Raw genomic sequence first — 18,130 nt, 5'->3', positions numbered from 1 at the left:
CAACTCTCCGGTGGAGTCCAAAAGAACCCATGTCTTCTATTCAAAGCACTAATTCTTATTCAAACAAGAAATTAAGTTAATGGGGGGAAAAAACCCTCAAAGCAGGGTAAGCAGAGTTCCCTAAAGCTAAGCATTTAATATTATTACAGTAGCACTGCTCCTTAGTTGGCTGTAGTTAAGAGGGCCTGGAGAAGGAAGAGGGGCCTACAGAAGACTAACCATTCCGCTGCTGTCTGCTGCAGGTTGGCCCACTAGCACCACCTGAAGATGAACAAACTTAAATACAATCACGCTGCGCTCCATTGACAAACCCAAGGAAACAAAACCTCCAGACACTGCTCTGCTGTGTCTGAGGTCCCCAAACCCACATTGCTGGCCCAGTGCAAGCACTGCTCATTCACAAACAGCATCAAAGGCATGATCAGAGCACAGCTGGCTCCATATTCAAGGTCAGGCTGGACAGGATTCTGAGCAATCTGATGTAGCTGTAGCATCCCTGTTCACTGCAGGACCAGATGGCCTTCAAGTGTTCTAATGTTTCTATGGTTCTATAAAGCTACAAGCAGTGATTGTAACAAAGGCGTGGCATCAGAAGTTTCAAGAAGAAACTGGTAAGGCCTTCAAGATACCATTGAAAATTACACGTTTGGAGCTTTTTAGTACGATTTTCTTCATGCAAAAAATGGATTGACTCAACTGATATGAATGTAAACTAAACTCTAGGGTTTATTTCTCTACGGGCTTTCTTTTCTTCCCTTCCCAAGCCATTCAGCAGATGGAGACCCCACAAGCAACCCAACTACTGTTAGGGTCAGAGATTTAAATCGATCACAAAGATTTCACATAAGCCTGCAATCCTGCTGCTAATATCAGTCAACACTATGTTCTTTAATACTTAGTTTTGGACTCTGCAGCTTTTAAGATATGGAGCAGATGTTAAGTCCCCCACTGCTCTTTGGTGCAAGAACCAAAATGACACTCTTCCAATGCTCGGTAATTAAAGTCAAGCATTGTTATATCACCTAGCATTAAAGCCAATCAATAGTTAGCATTATTGAAAAAAGATGCAAATGGTCTTTGCTCACAACAGTTTCAGGCATCTATTTCATATTGCCTTTTTCATGAATTATATTATTACCATTATACTCTATTGGCTGCAAACCTGCATCCCCCAAAAATGTTTCAATGACTTGTCAGCTGTATTTCAAAGCCACGAAACAGGGAATCATAGGCATCAAAAATAACAATTTATTGTTACTCATCACCTTGGGGCACAGTACACTTCAGACTCGTGAAAGCTGATCATTTTCCACTTCCCTTTTTCATAAAACAGCTTTATGTGAAGTGCACAAAACCTGCAGACTGCTGACAGTTGATAACACTGCTGCAACTGAAAGGGAGAACTGTAATAATAGAGCTCAGAAAACACATGCAGGAGCATGCATGTTGAGTCATACTGCAACTCGAGTTGAAAAAAAGCAAACTTTATTTTTAAGGATAAAAAAAAAAAAAAAAAAAAAAAAAAAAAAAAGAGAAGCAAGTACAGAAGAGAACTTCAAAGTCAGCACTGGAACCAGAAGCAAACTACATTAACTTTTCTGTAGCTGTCTTGTTCTGGAGTGTGACTCAGCAGAATAAAGCCTTTTGGCTTCATTTATAAAGTCCATATTGTATAGGAAGTGGCAAAATCTACTCTCTAGAATTGACTGTAACTTCACTTGTTTGCGTGGGGATGTAACACAGAAAGCCCCAAGCTTTACATAGGTGGTAAATCACAACCCTACTCCACAAAGCTAATAAGACCACAGTAAGATCCTGCTTCTTCTAAGCATGGAGTGGTATTAAAACAGGAAAAAAAGAAACAATCTGTATGAAAAAAATGACTGAAATGTTCACAGCTGACAGCATTCAATTATTTATATATATTTAACGAATTTGCGAATACCTGTAATATAAATAAATATATAAGGAACAATCTGAAAACCACAGGAGAACGTGACAAAGTCTGTGCTACCACTATTGATGCAATATAGTCACCATAAAAAGTATGAGCAGATTTAAAACTAACATCCAGATCTGAAATATTCATGCTTCCCTTTTTATATAATATCTGCCACAATGAACAATGACAATGAATGCTGGAAAAGGAAGATACACATCAATCAATTTCCAAATAATCAATTTTTAAAAATTTGTTTAAATAGTACTAATCACTTGGATGTAATCAGACCAACAAGCCACAGATATTAACGTTATTGAGTCAAACATCCTGTAGTAGAAAAAAGCAAACAAGCAGTGTGTTCATCAGTGAATTTTCTGGTAGAAACGCAGCACTATTCTACATATAAAAAAATCGCTCAGGAATTACCTGCTCTTCTGCAAAGAAACATAGCTTCCACTAGGAATTGTTCAGATTTTTCTACAATAAAATTTGTAACGTGTGGGTTTTGCAAAGTGTACCTCCAACATGCAGCACTAGCAGTTTCTTTTACTGAAGCCATGTTCTTCTTTCTCCTTCCTCATGTTCTTTTAAACTATGCGTGACAAAGGAAAAACTTCTTTCTTCACCATGTTCTGTGTTAAACTACCTCATTTCTTTCTTCTATCATGACTCCTTTAGTGATCTAAAACATACCAAAAGGGAAGTGCTGTAACTCCACTCAGCATTTCCAGTTCTGAGTTACACAATGATCTCTCCCAAGAACAGTTTTCTTTCCTTCCCTGGCAATGTGTAGAGATATAAAGCTGATCAGCCATCACGGCACTGTTCACTGTGCTCCACCTCCTATTAAGGCTGCCCTTAATGAAAGGGCAAAACAAAAGCAACACTTTCTAAGTATTACAGTTCTTCAGTGATGAAGACTTGTTTTCCAAATATGGAAAACCTAAAAAGACAGGTCACGCAGATGCTTGGAATTAGCCTCAGAGACCCTGAAAACATAAAAGTCATGGTACTATACAAGGGAAGGAGTTTTTGTAGATTAATTCAAATAAGTTTTGTAAATATTGGATATTTTATTAAAGGCTATGCTATGCTTCCATGTTCTTTACTATAACTGTGCTGGTCTGCAGAGCAAGAGACTGGAAAAGGCACCAGACCAGCTATCTTCTCTCAAAATCTAGTCTGAATTGAACCAACCCTCAGCGCTTGTCCGTGCACTACACATTCACTTCCATTTGCACAGGCTGCTGTACTGGTGAAGAAAAGGCAAGTCTTCCACAAAGCTGAAACAGCGTGAGCATACAAACCACATTCAAACTACGGAGCTCACAGGTCCACATTCCAACAGCAGTTTTTGTTAGATTACTTTTCCATTAATAATAGTTTTTAAAAAGTAATTTCCTTGCCTGATACTTGGATATGACTAAAATATAAATCACTAAAAGACAGAACTTGTATTAGCTTAAAAAAAAAAAAAAAAAAAAAAAAAGCAACACCTCACCCACAGCTGGTAAGTTGCTTCATGTGGCTTCAGTTGTATCATGTGTGCTGCATGTTTTTATCTATTTTTTATCACACATTCATTCACTTCGCATCCTGTCATCTCAGACTTTCTGAATGATTTACACATGCAACCAAATATGCATAGCACATGTTAGGAAAGCAAGCTGCATCTGATTGAAAACGGCCTCTCTCCACTCTAATTTATTCAGCTTTCTTAAATAAGAGCATGCATACCACACAGACAACTTCAGAGACACAGTCAAGTATAAAATTTAAAAACCTGGCTCCCCAAGGTCTTTCTTTTTTACTTGTTACAAAGGTATGTCTCTGCTGTAGAGCACCAGCATTTTTAAACACAACACTAGAGAAAAAATAAAAAATAATTCCTTGAAAGTCACTGACAGATGAACCACAATCTACCAGGAGATGAAAAAATACCAGATGGAAGAGGAAAAAAAAAAATTCCTTGTTGTTAGTACACCATGCCAAAAGCTGTACTAAAAAGCATAACTCTCCCCTTCCTGTGCCACAACAAGCCCTTCCTGAGAATTTTTTTTTTTTTTTTTTTTTTTTTCCAACTACTGGGGGGGCAACTATTGACAATAATAGCTAAATTTGAGAAAGCCAAAAGTAGTAAAAATTCTGATCTCATAAAATGCTGCTTAGAGACTTGCAAGTGTCATGAAAAAAATTATAATACTCAGCATTTGACTTTACAGCAAAATGCAGATACTGCCAGACTGATGCAAAAAAAGGAAAAAGAAAAGCAGGGAAATAACACTTATGGCTAAAGGAAACATGACAGCAAAAGAATAAACGTGCATTTAAAAGAAACCAAGTATGTATGTATCTCACTGCCTGCAAATACAAGCATATCAGCAGCAGTTTCACTGCCAGGAGATTTACGAGGGCTTAAAAAATACAAAGTCAAAATGGTATTAATACATAATCCAGGTCAGCAAGCCATCTGAAAACCCTGCTTAGGTCACTGCCAAAGCCCTACGCTGCCACACCATTTTAGAGCACGTGCAAGATGTGAAAGTTAATTTTCTGTTATGAACCTTGAGCTGAAGCTGTCCACAAGGAACTGTCAGATCTTTTCCCATGGGATTAGTACGACATTTTACCACCTCCTAAACATAAAAAAGAAAACAAAACAAAACAACAAGGATGTCATGTGTTTATTTTCTAAAGACCTAACAGTATTGCGCTTCTTCCACTGTACAGCATAGCACTGTATCTGCTCTCATCAGAAAAATCAGAGCTAAAAAGACAGATGTGAATCTAAGGAATGAATAGGATAAAACTTGAAGAGTTGGAGTTAAAAAAAAAAAAAAACAAAAAACAAACAAAAAAAAAACCCACAAAAAACAAAAACAACACTACTACATTTCCTTGCCAAAATTATTACCTTTTACAGGACTTTAAGCAATACACAAATTAAGACTACATGCCTTCCTGGAAGGCATATTCTGATGGCATCAGAGAACATTTATCCTGCTTTTTAGCCACTTCGGCTACTTTTATCCAACTTAACAGGTGCTCCTCTTGTCAGGTCCTGTAGCACAGGCATGATGTAAACAGACTTTCTGCACTTACCCACAGGTATCTATTAATTAATGCCTTAAGAAAATAGGTGGGAAATGCTAGCGACCTATAAGGTGGTAATAACATGGAGATGAAGAAATGTCAAACTACACCATTTTTGCACACTGAAGACAATTTCTATTTTCTCTTCAACTTGATACTGTTTAAATTCCATGCTGTACTGTAAAGAGAAAATAGCCTCCTGTAAACACTGACAAAATATTAGAAAAAATTTGGTTTACATCTTCCCTGAAATTTAAGCACCTATTTACTTTGTAAACTCCATTAGCTGCAATGAAAGTATGGGAATGTACACTGAGGCCCCAGACATTTTGATTCAATTTAAGTTTGTATTCAATTATTCCAATAATTCTTTGCAGATAAACATTTATAACTCAAATTACAGGAAACTTTCCTTGTTTTGGGAAGAACCACACCTTCTTCAGAGTAGAAAATTAAGCTCTTGTTAGGCAACTGTATCTTAAAGAAGAAGCTAATCTTTATATTCTGTCAGTCATAAACTTCAGTTCAGCTACTTAAAAACAAGTTATTTCCAATTTAATTCTCTTGCCTGCTTCTAAGTTACCTCAAAGCATAATATAAGCTATAAAATAGGAATGCTGGCGTAACACAATCATGTAACACAATGGAAAGTGCAACAATGAGCAGAGCAGCAAGGTCTCAGGCTGCAGCAAGAGCAGATTTGCTCAAACACAACAGCAACATGCGCAGAAGTATAAAAAAAACAACAAAAAACAAACAATAAAGCACCACCACCACCCACCCACCCACCCACCCACCTACCTACCTACCTACTCCACTGCCAGCCCTTAAATGAGGTCAGGGAAGCGGCAGATCCTGGCTCCTCCCCTTCAGGTCACTCAGTTGCACTGCATACACCTGAGCTCCCCTGAGTTGGCCATGCCTTCCTACCAGGTGCTCAATCACTGGGTCAAGCCGTGACTCAGCATTTCCACTACAGTTGCTTTTGAGCTTATTTTTGCAGCAAGCATTCCTAATTCAAAATAGATGAGACTATTTTTGATGAATGCACTTCCAGCTGTGCTGGTGAGGAAAGGATACACAAACAGACAGAAAGTCTATTTCTGTTATGCTTTATAAAAACACACATTGCTTTCTTGTTCTCCAGTCACTTAGCAGTCTGCAAGACAAACAGTGCACTTGCTGTCTGCACATGATACATTCAATACAGTTTGCATTCCTGTATTTCCATAGGCAGCTGTCCTGCTCAACTTGTAGCTGCCACGTTCACTGCCATTCCCTCCCAACCACCACTTTGGCAGACACTGTCACAACAGCGACTCCACTGCCATACATAGTTTTAGAAATACTTTTTTCAGCTACACTTCAGGGCTTACTTATTCTATGCAGGGCAGACACCAAATTTGAAACACTCATTTTACAAACGCAGTTGCTGGATATCTAAGTTATTGGCAGCTCAGTTCAAGAAGTTACCTGATGCTGAAGTCCACACATACATATTAGTTTGGGTCACTCCTCAAAAGGTAGAAATGCAAAATGACTTTTTCTCAAGTCTTTGAGCTTCACTTAAAACAAAGCAGAAACATCTCCTGATGTACAAAACCATGAGAAGAGATCAATAAAGCCTTCTTTGTACACAGGTATACAATTATGCTCTTTATCTGTCATAGAGGAGCACCAATCAGCCACATTTCAGTTTAGTTGTGTTTTTAAAGCATTACTGCAGGAAATAGAAACTACTGATGCAACAGGACTTACTTGCATACTCCTGTTCTTTGGAATAAATCAAGTGAAAGAATTGTTTTAGACCCTATTAGTAATGTTGCCTTCACATTTTTAACAATTTGTAACACAGAGTGCTATAACGTCAAACAATAAAATCATCTTTCCTCACCTAGCCTACCTATTCCCTGTATTAAATGAGCACTGGGGCTGTGAGACTGCCTGCTAAATCTATTGGACAACAGCAGATTGGGAAAACTATGATGCAGCAGGTGCTTTCTAATCAAAACATAAACCACATTCAAGCCCACTCTGATCACTCTAATGGCAAATCCTAATCAGTGAGACCCAACACTCACAACTACACACATTACAACTGCTGATAAGCTATGAAGTAGTGTTTTTAATCTTCTTGTCATCAGATTTGACATATAAAAGATAAAGACAGAAACTTCAGTAGTTCATCAATAAAAGCAGGAAAAAAGCAAAGCCCAAAACAATTCTGGGGGGAAATCAGGAAACATCTGAATCTTTTGCATTCAACTGCTATATTTCTATTAGCTAGACCAGCCATTATAAATGACACTAATTAAAAACTGAAGCAATACTTAAAGTTGTTCCGTCAAGCACGTGTGAAATAAAGTTTTCAACTCCTCAAAACATCCCTGAACAAAGAACTGATGGCAGATGCTAAAACAGTTCCTAAAGAAAACAGAAATTATCATAAATTAATAAGTCCCAAAGGACTTTGGTAAGCCTCACACCTGATTTTTCAATGAAGTTCAAACAATACCTCGATTTCTTAAACAATCCATTAAGGTGTATGACAAATGCAAGATTGTACCTCTAGGCACACTGTTTTACAAATGTGCTCACTTTCACAAACTTCCACCTCCATTCCCTGTCCCAGATCTATAAACAATCAGGTGAGCACCAGCCTCCAACTGCTGGCTCGCTGGAAACCCATGTGGGTCAGAACAGTGGACTTGGTCTCACGATTAGAAGCCTCAGGACAGAGCTCATTTTCATAAACACACCCTGGACATTAAGAACTTTCAGAGACAAATCATGGCACAAAGTACTGAAAGTAACAATAAACCTGAATAGCAACTTCTGAAATACTGGGTTATGAAGATAGATTCTGTCTTGAAATTAGGTGAAATCACACGAATCTGAACAAAGTCTCAGCTTTTATTTTATTAATTTATTTTAAAGAATGAAGTCATACAACAGAATGATAAAAGTTCAAAAAGACATCTAAGATCATCTAGTCCAGTCATCAACCCGTCACCACCAATACTGCCCACCAAATCATGTCCCTCAGTGCCATATATGCACATTTCTTGAATGCCTCCAGGATGGTGACTACACCACTTCCCTGGGTAGCCTGTTCCAATACCTCACCACCCTTTAGAAGACGACATTTTTCCTAGTATCCAACCTGAATCTCCCTTGGTGCAACTTGAGGCCATTCCCTGTCATCCTGTTTCTTGCTACGTGGGAGAAGAGGCTAACCTCCACCTTGCCACAACCTCCTTGCAGCGAGTTATGGAGAGCAATAAGGTCTAAACAATTCTAGTTCCCTCAACATTTTTCCTAAGATCCCTCACAGATCCACTGCCCTTCTCTGGACAAACAGCTGGGCCTCTACGTTATTCTTGTAGTGAGGGACCCAAAACTGAACACAGAACCCGAGGCATGACCTCACAAGTGCTGAGTACAGGGGAACAATCATCTCCTGGTCCTGATGACTGTACTGTTTCAGATACAAGCCAAGACGCCTCTGGCTTTCTTCGCTATCTGGGCACACTGCATCTTCAGCCAGCTGTTGACTAATGCCCTCAGATTGTTTTCTGTTGCACAGCTTTTCAGCCCCAAGCCTGCAGCATTGCACGGGGGAGGTTGTGACCAAAGTGCAGAATTGAGTATGCAGTCTTGTCACAGGATAAGCCCTGGAAAGGTGGATTTGGAAATCCTAGGGAAGTGCAGTCAGGAGTAAACATGGGCTTTAAGACAGCGCAGGTAGATTCCACACATACAGCTGAAATACTAAGTTATATTCTGGATTGGAATTACAGAAGAAAAAGGCCATTGCTCTAAGCCTCTATGACAATGTAAACACCTGTCTGATTTTTTTTGCTGCAACAGCCCCCACCCTTCTTCCTTCTTAACATTCTGTATTTAAAAATAAAAATCTAATATGAATTCCTTATCAAGACTTAACTGAAGAATAAGCTCTGAGTGGCACATTCGGGATTCTCACAACACAGAAACCATCAGCTCATTAAATGCATGTTCCATGAAACATGAATAAAGAAATTTCAGAGTTGCTCAGTCTGTTTGTATATTTTTGGCAGATAATATTTTTTTCTGTAGGCTCAAAGCAAAGAGCAGCTTTGGAAACATTTCTCTGTTTAAACGCAATCCCTGGACATTACCAAAGACTGCTGTTGGGAAAAACTGAGAGGTATCTGTGTTTATTGTTCAGATAAATAAATTTTAGATCACTTATTTGTTCTGTTCCAAGTACAGTCTGTGTATACCAACACCTTCACTATTTTGCAAAAAGGCAAAACGTGCACATGACAAAATGGCAACATGAAGAAAAGCTGCATAATTAAGTCTTCAGTGCAGAAAAAAGGCACCACTGACATTCATCAACCTTGCTGAATGTCTCAGGAGACCATAGGGTGGATGCGAGCACAGTGAGGTGGTGGGTGGTGTGTTCAGCAATGATGCCATCGTAGCAGCCGGTCACCTCTGGTGGCACATTTTTTTTTTCCCCTACATGAGCATAGCATTGACTTTTGTCCATTGCTGGTGAAAATGCATAGCTAATGCTCATGACTGTGTCAAAAAACAGTGTTTTGTAGCTGAGAATTTGCTCTATCAAACAGTGTCACTGTATCTAATGTAGTTTCCAAAGAAATAAGTAGGAAGCACTACTTTTGGAGCAACCCACGTAGATGATGACATAAAATTTGGGTGATGAGGCCCAGGCACAGGCTGGCCAGAGAAACTGTAGATGTCCCATCCCTGGAGACCTTCAACACCAGGCTGGATGGAACCCTGGACAGACTGAAGTAGTGAGGGGCAACCAGCCCACAGCATGGGTTGGATGGACTTCAAGGCCCCTTCCAGCCCAAGCCATTCTACAGTTTGATGAAAGATGCTCAAGTGGCATTAAATAGCATCCCAAAATCAAACCCATTGGCATTGCAGCATTCTGCCAACCAGCACACAGTAGGGACAAAAAGTATAGCCAGGTTATAGTAATTGCAGATGGGTAGATCAGGCTGACTTACACATCAACACACAAAAGCAGCATTGCCTGACATATCAGATGTAACTTTTAAAAATCAGTTTAGCTAAACCAACACATTCTGCTGACAGTTGAAGGTGCAGGTGCTCTGAACCTCTCCTGGGACTAGACAGGAAACCTAAGCTTAGAATTCAAACCACAGAATCACAAGCACTTCTTTGCTCACACGGTTACACAGATCCTATGCTATTCCCCTCCCCTTGCTGGAAGCACACATTACACCAGTAAGTCTGTGGACCACATGGCAAACTGCAGATTTGCAACTGATCCCACTAAAAATAACCTCCATGCCTTTTGGGGCAGGGGAAGTTGCATTGCTGTGGTCTCACAGACAGCTGCGCTGATACAACAGACTTGCTGGAGGTAGAGTGGAACAACTCACAGGACTGCTTAAGAAAGTGTTCCCCGTAACACTACAAGGCAGCAGGCTTTGTCTTTTAGCATTGTATCCTGTTGTTTTGTTGCTTTTTTTTCAGATCTGTCAAATCAAAATTTCAGCTGTTTAACAGACAGAAAAGAAGCAGTGTTGACTGTCAACAATAAAATGCAAAGCAGCACTTTATCTAACACATCTGCTATTTCTTTCTCTTTTGCAAACCTCTCATGCTCACACACAACAGGTTTGAACCTCACACTTCTAAGACAAAAGTGATGCAAATCAGTGTGGTGGCCTATCTGACCTGATAGGCCTTCAATGTGTTCAATTAATAACTGCAGGAAAAAAAAAGCATTATAAACAATCCAGATAAATCTAAAAATAGGCTAAGTAAGTCAAACAGCCACTGAAGAACATGCAACGTGACTTTTTCTGATGTTGCAATTTGACTTTAAAAAAAAAAAAAAAAAAAAAAAAAAAAGTAAAAAACAAAGTGTTCCCTGAGATGGAAGGCATTACCTGAGCTGCAGAAGTCAGAGGGCAGGTAACAGCTAAGGGCACTTTAAATGCAGGTAACGTGGTTACAACAGCAGTTGAACAGACAGTGGTGCACTGCTTCTCACTTGTCCCACCATAACAGAGACTTACAGCAGAGGAGAGCCATGGTGTGTCCTGCTGCATCCTGTAACTGCTCTCCTGTGGCAAGGATGGAGGGTTTCGTAGAAGAGAAAGATGTCCCACATCTCTGTAAGAGCACTGTTAAGCCCAACAACTGCTGCCTCACACCCCCGTCAGTGTTCTACCTGATTTCACCAACACTGAGCCTTCCAATACAAGAACCTCAGCCAGTACTAGGATGCAACCATTTCAAAGGAGTGACCTGTTTTGAAAAGACCACATTAATACCAACAACCACTCTCATGCAAAATTAATAACTACTTGTATTTCCAGAAAGCACAAATATTTGCACGGTGTGACCTCAGCTCCTAGGTCCAACAAGTAACTAACCCCTCAGCGTACATGTGTACATTGGACATGGTAGATTTGTTAGGTAAGAAGAGTAAACTCAAGGTCTGGATAAGGCCTGCTAAGACTGCTTGGAAATGGAACTACAAAACTGAGAATTTATCATAAGCCTATCCAAAAATAAACATGTACATAAAGTACTCAAGCAAGAACTTGAGAGTCATGAAAAGCTGTGGAAGTTTTGCTTTCCTAATTCGCATTATATACTCTCCAAGTAAATAGTCCTATTTTACTTGAATCTTCTCATCAGCTTGTATTATTTAAAACATGTGGGACATTCAGACAGATGAAAAAAATTGGTCAGGCTCAAAACAAAAGCCACAACATTCCTTTTTATTAGCAGATTAAACATGCAGAACTATAATTTTAAATTCCAAGTAAAAGCAACTTAATGAAAACATCACTAATGCAAAAATAGAATCTACTTGGGATTGTTGTGATCTTTAATTGCCATGTTGCCAAACACCTTAAAGAAAACAGAACTTATAAGTAAGTTTGTCAGTCTCATTTGAAAATAAATTAAAAAAGGCCACATTGATTAGTGACCACATGGGAATTTGTGTGAAAATCTAGGATTCTAGAAGGTTACAACTGAAAGACCTTGTCTGAAATAGCACCGGGTGGTAAATATTTGTAAAATTTCATCTTCTCACTTTCAAAGATTCAGCTTTTAAGCAAATGTATTCCTTCTTGACACTGAATTTACGTTACAAAACTCATAAACACATATATTCATCTTCCTTTTAACTTCTGCATAACCACAGTAATTATTGCCAAAATATGTAAAATCCAAATACAAGTTAAGTGCACTAAATACAGTCAAGCAAATTCAAAGTCCTAAAAATCATTTGATTGCTGCCACCTAACGTTGTTCCAAACACCTTGCAAGTAGATAACCATTTTCTGCTGCCTCAGTCTAAAGCTCAGGAAGGCACCAACTCTTTAGGTACTGCGTGCCCTGTAAAGAACAAGAACATGAAGATGTAGGTGTTTTTGTTTTTGTTTTTCCTCATTACTGCTTTCGTTCCGTGATTCCACTGTAATTTCAAGTAAGCACAAGACAGAAACACATAGTTCCTGGACAAAAACTGACTAAAGCAAATCAGAGATGCGCAGTGGCATCAGATAACAGCATCAAAGGGTGCTGTCATAACAATGATCAGTTTACAGCCCATCAATTCAGGCATTACCACTGCAAGATATTTCAAAGCTTAAGACTTCCAGTAGCAATGTTATTAATTCTGCCTTTATTATTTCTAAATACATAACTGATGCATCAATTTAGGAGCACTAGCTGTAGAGAGAGTAAGACTGAAAATGAAGATAAAGATGAATAAATCTAAGAAGATTGACTGTAGCAAGTCACTTTCTTCTCTGCCCCTCTTCACTTAAAAACTGATAAATGCTGGATCAATTTCAAGAATACAAACAGAGCAATAGAAGTAAACAAAACAAAATACATATATACACACACATATAAAAGTATACATAAATAAAGGGTTTGTAGAGACACATGCTTCTCCACTAATCAGCTATCACAGCTTTGCTGCCCTTCTGTGGACACCACAGGGCCTCAATGTCTTTCTTGTAGCAAAGTGGGAGTCCAGGTGGAGTAGTATTTCTGTTTCCACCTGAATCATAGGGGATTTATTCTGCTCTTCACCCTAGACTTCCAGGTCGGGAAGGCTGTGTATCCAAAGGATGACTGGTCTGTCAATTAGAGACAAGTACTGAAGGCACTGAGAATCACAGAATCATAGAATCACAAGGTTGGAAACAACCTATAAGATCATCTAGTCCAACCATCTTCTCATCACCATTGCCACCACAAGCACTAAACCATATCTCACAGCACGTCATCCAGATGCCTCTTGAACACTGCCTGACCACTCTCTGAGAGAAATAGTTCTTTCTTATGTCCAACCTAAACCTCCTCTGATACAACTTGCGGCCATTAACCCATGGCCTGCTTGTTGCCTGGGAGAAAAGGCCAAATCCCTCTTCGCCACAACCTCTCTTCAGGAGGTTGTAGAGTGCAGTGAGGTCTCCTCTGAGCCTCCTCAGCTTTTTTCTTATCATGTGAACACATTCCCCTCCACATCCAGGAAAGATGAGATTCAACTTAGTCTTCCTCTTACTGTTAATATGTTTGTAAGAACAGTTTTTTGTTGTATTTCACTACAGTGCCCAAGTTGACCTCATGCTGGCTTTAACCTTTCTAGTTTTCTCCTGCATATCCTAGGAACTTCCTTGTGCTCTCCTCAAGTTGCCTGTTCCTCTTTCCATAGGAGGTAAACTCTCTTCTTCTCCTGGAGTCTAAGCAAAAGCTCCCTGTTGAACCATACCAACCTTCTTCCTTTCTGGCTCATCTTACAGCACATGGGGACATCCTGCTCCTGCTCATTTGAAATTTCTTTCTTGAGGAAATGTCCAGCCTTCCTGGACCCCTCTGCCCTCCAAAAGGACTTCGACGGGACCCTCTACCAGTGTACTGAACAGTTACAAGTCTACCCTCCAGATGCCCAAAGTAGCAGTTTTGCTGACCTCCCTTCTGACTTCACCACTAATTGAGAGCTCTATCATTTTGTGATTGCTCTGCTCAAGACAGCTCCTAACAACCACATCTACTGTCAGTCCTCTGTTTGGGAACAGTAGGTATAGAGGGCATCCCCCCTTGTAGGCTTTCATACCAGCTGTGTCAGTAGGTTAGCTTCCACACACTCAAGCAACTTGCTTGACTGCTTCCTCTATACTGTACTGTTTTTCCAGCATGTATCAGGGAAGCTGGAAGTTCTCTATAAGAACAAAGGCTGGCAAATGCATGACTTCTGCCAGTTGTTCATAAAATGTCTCGCCCGTCTCTTCATGCTGGTTAGGTAGTCTATAACAGACTCCCACCAGGATGTCAGAGTTGCTGGCCTTTTCCAATCCTTACCCATAGAGACTTGGCCTTATAATCCCCAGCCTCAAACTCTACAACACTGAAACACTCTCTAAAGTAGCAAGCCAAGCCATCGTCCTTCCTTCTTTCCCTATCCCTTGTGAGGAGCTTGTAGTCATCCATTGCAGCACTCCAGTCATGGGAGTGATCTTACTGTGCTTCAGTAATGACAATTAAGTCATAGTTTGCCTGCCACACAACAGCTTCCAAGTTCTGCTTATTGCCCATGCTGCAAGCAGTGGTGTAGATGCACTTCAGCTGAGCAACTGGCCTCACCTCCCAGCCCTGCCATTCTTCCCCTATGCTCATCTCCAGCAAACCTGGTTTTATCCCCTTGCCCATTGATATCTAATTTAAAGCTCCCCCAAGGAACCGTGCCAGCTCCTGGGCTAGGAGCTGTTTCCCCCTTTGAGACAGTTGGGACCTATCTGCAGCCATAAGAACAGGTGCCAAGTAAACTGCTCCATGGTTTAAAAAGCCAAAATTCCTGTGATGGCACCAGCCTCATAGCCACGTATTTACTAGCTGAGTTTTCCTGGTCCATTCAGTATCCCTCCCTGGCACTGAAAGGACAGAGGAAAATACCATCTCTGTTCTGCTCTGTCAGCTAGCTACCGCAATCCTGATGAAGTCCCTTTTGATAGCGCTCATGCTTCTTCAGCAACTTCACTGCTGCCAGACTGAACTACCAGCAAAGGATAACAATCATAGGGGTGAATCAGGCCAGGAAGTTTTCATTTAACTGCAAATACAGGAGTCCAATTTTCAGGACGCATCTCTGAAAACAATAGCACACGTGTCCAAAATGCATTCTTATTAAAGAGACATACTACATGTGTTTAAGGAGACCATTTGCAGGACCACTGATTAAAAACACAATACTCCAACACTTAAATATGCTCAAGTAGAAGAGAAATACTGATGTAAGAGAGTTAACCATCACACTCGTACAGCAAAAGGTAAAACTTCTGCAAGGGTAGAATTACCACTTTGCTTGCTCATGTGAATACTCAAGCTTGTAAAGTAAAGGCAGAGAGAGGGAGAGGAAGGGGTAGGAAGAAAGAAGACTTGTTGAGTTCCCTTGGATAAGTTAGTCCTGCAGTTACTAAGAAGATAAGAAAAGGATGCTGCAAAAAATGTCTGACAGTTCCAGCAACCCAAGAGCAAGTGAAATGAACTGTTCACCTTAATTACATCTTGAGGGGACCTGGCTGCTTTTTTGGACAGAAATGGATTCAATTATCCAGGAGAAAAAAAAAAAAAAAAAAAAAGGGCATGCCAACATTTTAAAAGGGGACAGAAACGCAAAGCTGGCACATGCTTGGAAGTCTTCTGCTTCCACTGGTTTCTATTAAATTTTATGAGCTTCTTTTTTTTCCCCCTCTATGCTATCATTATTTCAAAGTGTTTTAATGCAGTTTCAACCAATGAAGAGCCCCAATGCCCACAAAGTCATACTACACACATATACCACAGGTACTTCATTCAGTTCCCATCCACCAAAACTGCATGGGAATTAAATGTGTATTAAATCCAGTTAATTTCAGAACTTTAATCTTTCTCGCAGTCATGTAAATTGGAAATTCTCTTCAAGATGCCAATACACATATAACTATTCCACTAGAACAATCTATTTGCTCCAGTACTTCCACTTGCTGCTTTTACAAGAGAAGAATTAAGCCTTCACCAGAGTACTTTCCTCTAGACAATGTCTCCCAAAGTGCATGCAGGGTACCAAGTTTGTAATTTAAATGCATACGTTTTTACCTTCCTGTATTATCATTTAATATTAGTCTGGTTCAACTCAAATAGTTTTAAAGACAAACATTAAGTAAAGGTACTACTATCATATACAAAATGAAAAAGCAGCAGAAATAAGGTTTCAGGGCAACAATTCTACTTTGCAAAGGAACCTGAACTTCAGCAGGACTGAAGGAAAGTATGTGCTTTTCCAAACTGAGACACTTCACAATATGGGAAGGGAAATGTTACTGAATGAGGTGGGTGCCCTGGAAGTCACTAAGAAGGTGAAGTTACTGCACACCTTCTTTGCTACAGCCTTCACTGCTAAGATTACCTCTCGGGCATAACAGACCCTGGAGGTAAGAGAGAGTGTCTGGAGAAAGGAAGACTTTCCCTTGTTCAAGGAGGGTCTGGTAAGAGATCATCCTCAACGCATGCAAATCCATGCGCCCCAATGAGATGCACTCACAACTACTGAGGGAGCTGGCAGAGGTGACTGCCAAACCACCTTCTATCACCTATGAAAAGTCACGGAGAAATGAAAGGTGCCTGAGGGCTGGAGGAAAGCCAGAATCACTTCAGTGTTCAGAAAGGACAAGAAGGATGAGCAGGGAAATCGCAAGCCTATCAGTCTCACCTCTGTACCATGGAAGGTAATGGAGCAACTTATTCTGGACGCCATCTCCAAGCAAGTGGAAAAAAAAAGGTTACCAGCAGTAATCAGCACAGATTCAGCATGGGGAAATCATGCTCAACCAAGTTGGTAGTTTTCTATGATGTCACAACCAACTAGGTAGATGAGGGGAAAGCAGTGGATGTTTTGTACCTTGACTTCAGTAAGGCTTTTGACACTGTCTCCCCTAACTTTCTCATAACTAAGCTTAAGGAATGTGGGACAGATGAGTGGACAGTGAGGTGGATTGAGAACCATCTGACAGACATAGCAGAAAGTGTCATGATCAGTTGTAGACTACTTGGAGGCATGTAACTAGCAGTGTTCCCCAACAGTCAGTACTAGGTTCCACTTCGTTTAAAATCTTCATCAATTACCTGAATGAAGGGACAGAACAAGTTTGCTGATGGTGCAAAACTGGGAGGAGTGGCCGACACAACAGAAGCCTGTGCTGCTATGTAGCAAGACCTGGACGGACTGGAGAGCTGAGCAGAAAGGAAGCTTATGAGGTTCAACAAGGGCAAACGCAGAGTCGCCTGGGGAGGGATAACACATTCACACAGTTCTACAGGAGGTTAGGATCTATACAGGCTAGGGACGAGAAAGAAGCTCTGTTGAGAAGGATTTGCATGTTCTGGTGAACAATAGGTTGACCACAATCTTAGCAGTGTGCCCTTGTGGCCACAGTATCTTGGGGTACATTAAGAATGTGGCCATCAGGTCAAGGGACATTATCCATTCCCTCTACCCTGCCTGGTGAGGAGTGTATCTGGAGTACTCTGTCCAGTTCTAGGCTCCTCAGTTCAAGAAAGACAGGGAATTGCTGGAAAGAGTCCAGCAGAAGGTCACAAAGATGATTAGGGGCCTTGAGCACCTCCCTTACGAGGAAAGGCTTGGGACTTTTCAGCCTGGAGAAGACAGTGGGAATCTCATCAACGCCTATTAAAATCTAAAGCACAGGAGTCAAATGGATGAGGTCAAACTGTTTTCAGTGGTGCCAAGTGACAGGACAAGGGACAGTGGTCACAAACTGGTATGCAGAAAGTTCCATCTAAACATGAGAAACAACTTCTAAACTGTGGTGACAGAGCACTGGAACAAGCTGCCCACAAAGGCTGTGTCCTTCTCAGGAGATATTCAAAACCCACCTGGATTCTTTTTTGTGTGACCAGCTGTAGGGAACCTGCTTTAGCAGGGGGGTTGGAGTAGATGATTTTCAAAGGTCTCTTCCAACTCCTACAATTGTGATTTTGTGAAAGAAAGTTTTTCCCTTGGAAAAAGGCTGTACAATG

General features: G+C 40.4%; 1 protein-coding gene across 2 annotated transcripts in view; it reads right to left on the bottom strand.

Annotated features, from left to right (window-relative positions):
* Positions 1–18,130, bottom strand: part of RNLS (renalase, FAD dependent amine oxidase) — a 66,106-nt gene that overhangs the window by 45,591 nt on the left and 2,385 nt on the right. The gene's annotated exons all lie outside the window — the stretch shown is intronic.

This window comes from Lagopus muta, chromosome 5 (genome assembly GCF_023343835.1).
Source record: "Lagopus muta isolate bLagMut1 chromosome 5, bLagMut1 primary, whole genome shotgun sequence".
NCBI classification, from domain to species: Eukaryota; Metazoa; Chordata; class Aves; order Galliformes; family Phasianidae; genus Lagopus; species Lagopus muta.
This window is presented reverse-complemented; position numbering and strand designations above follow the sequence as displayed.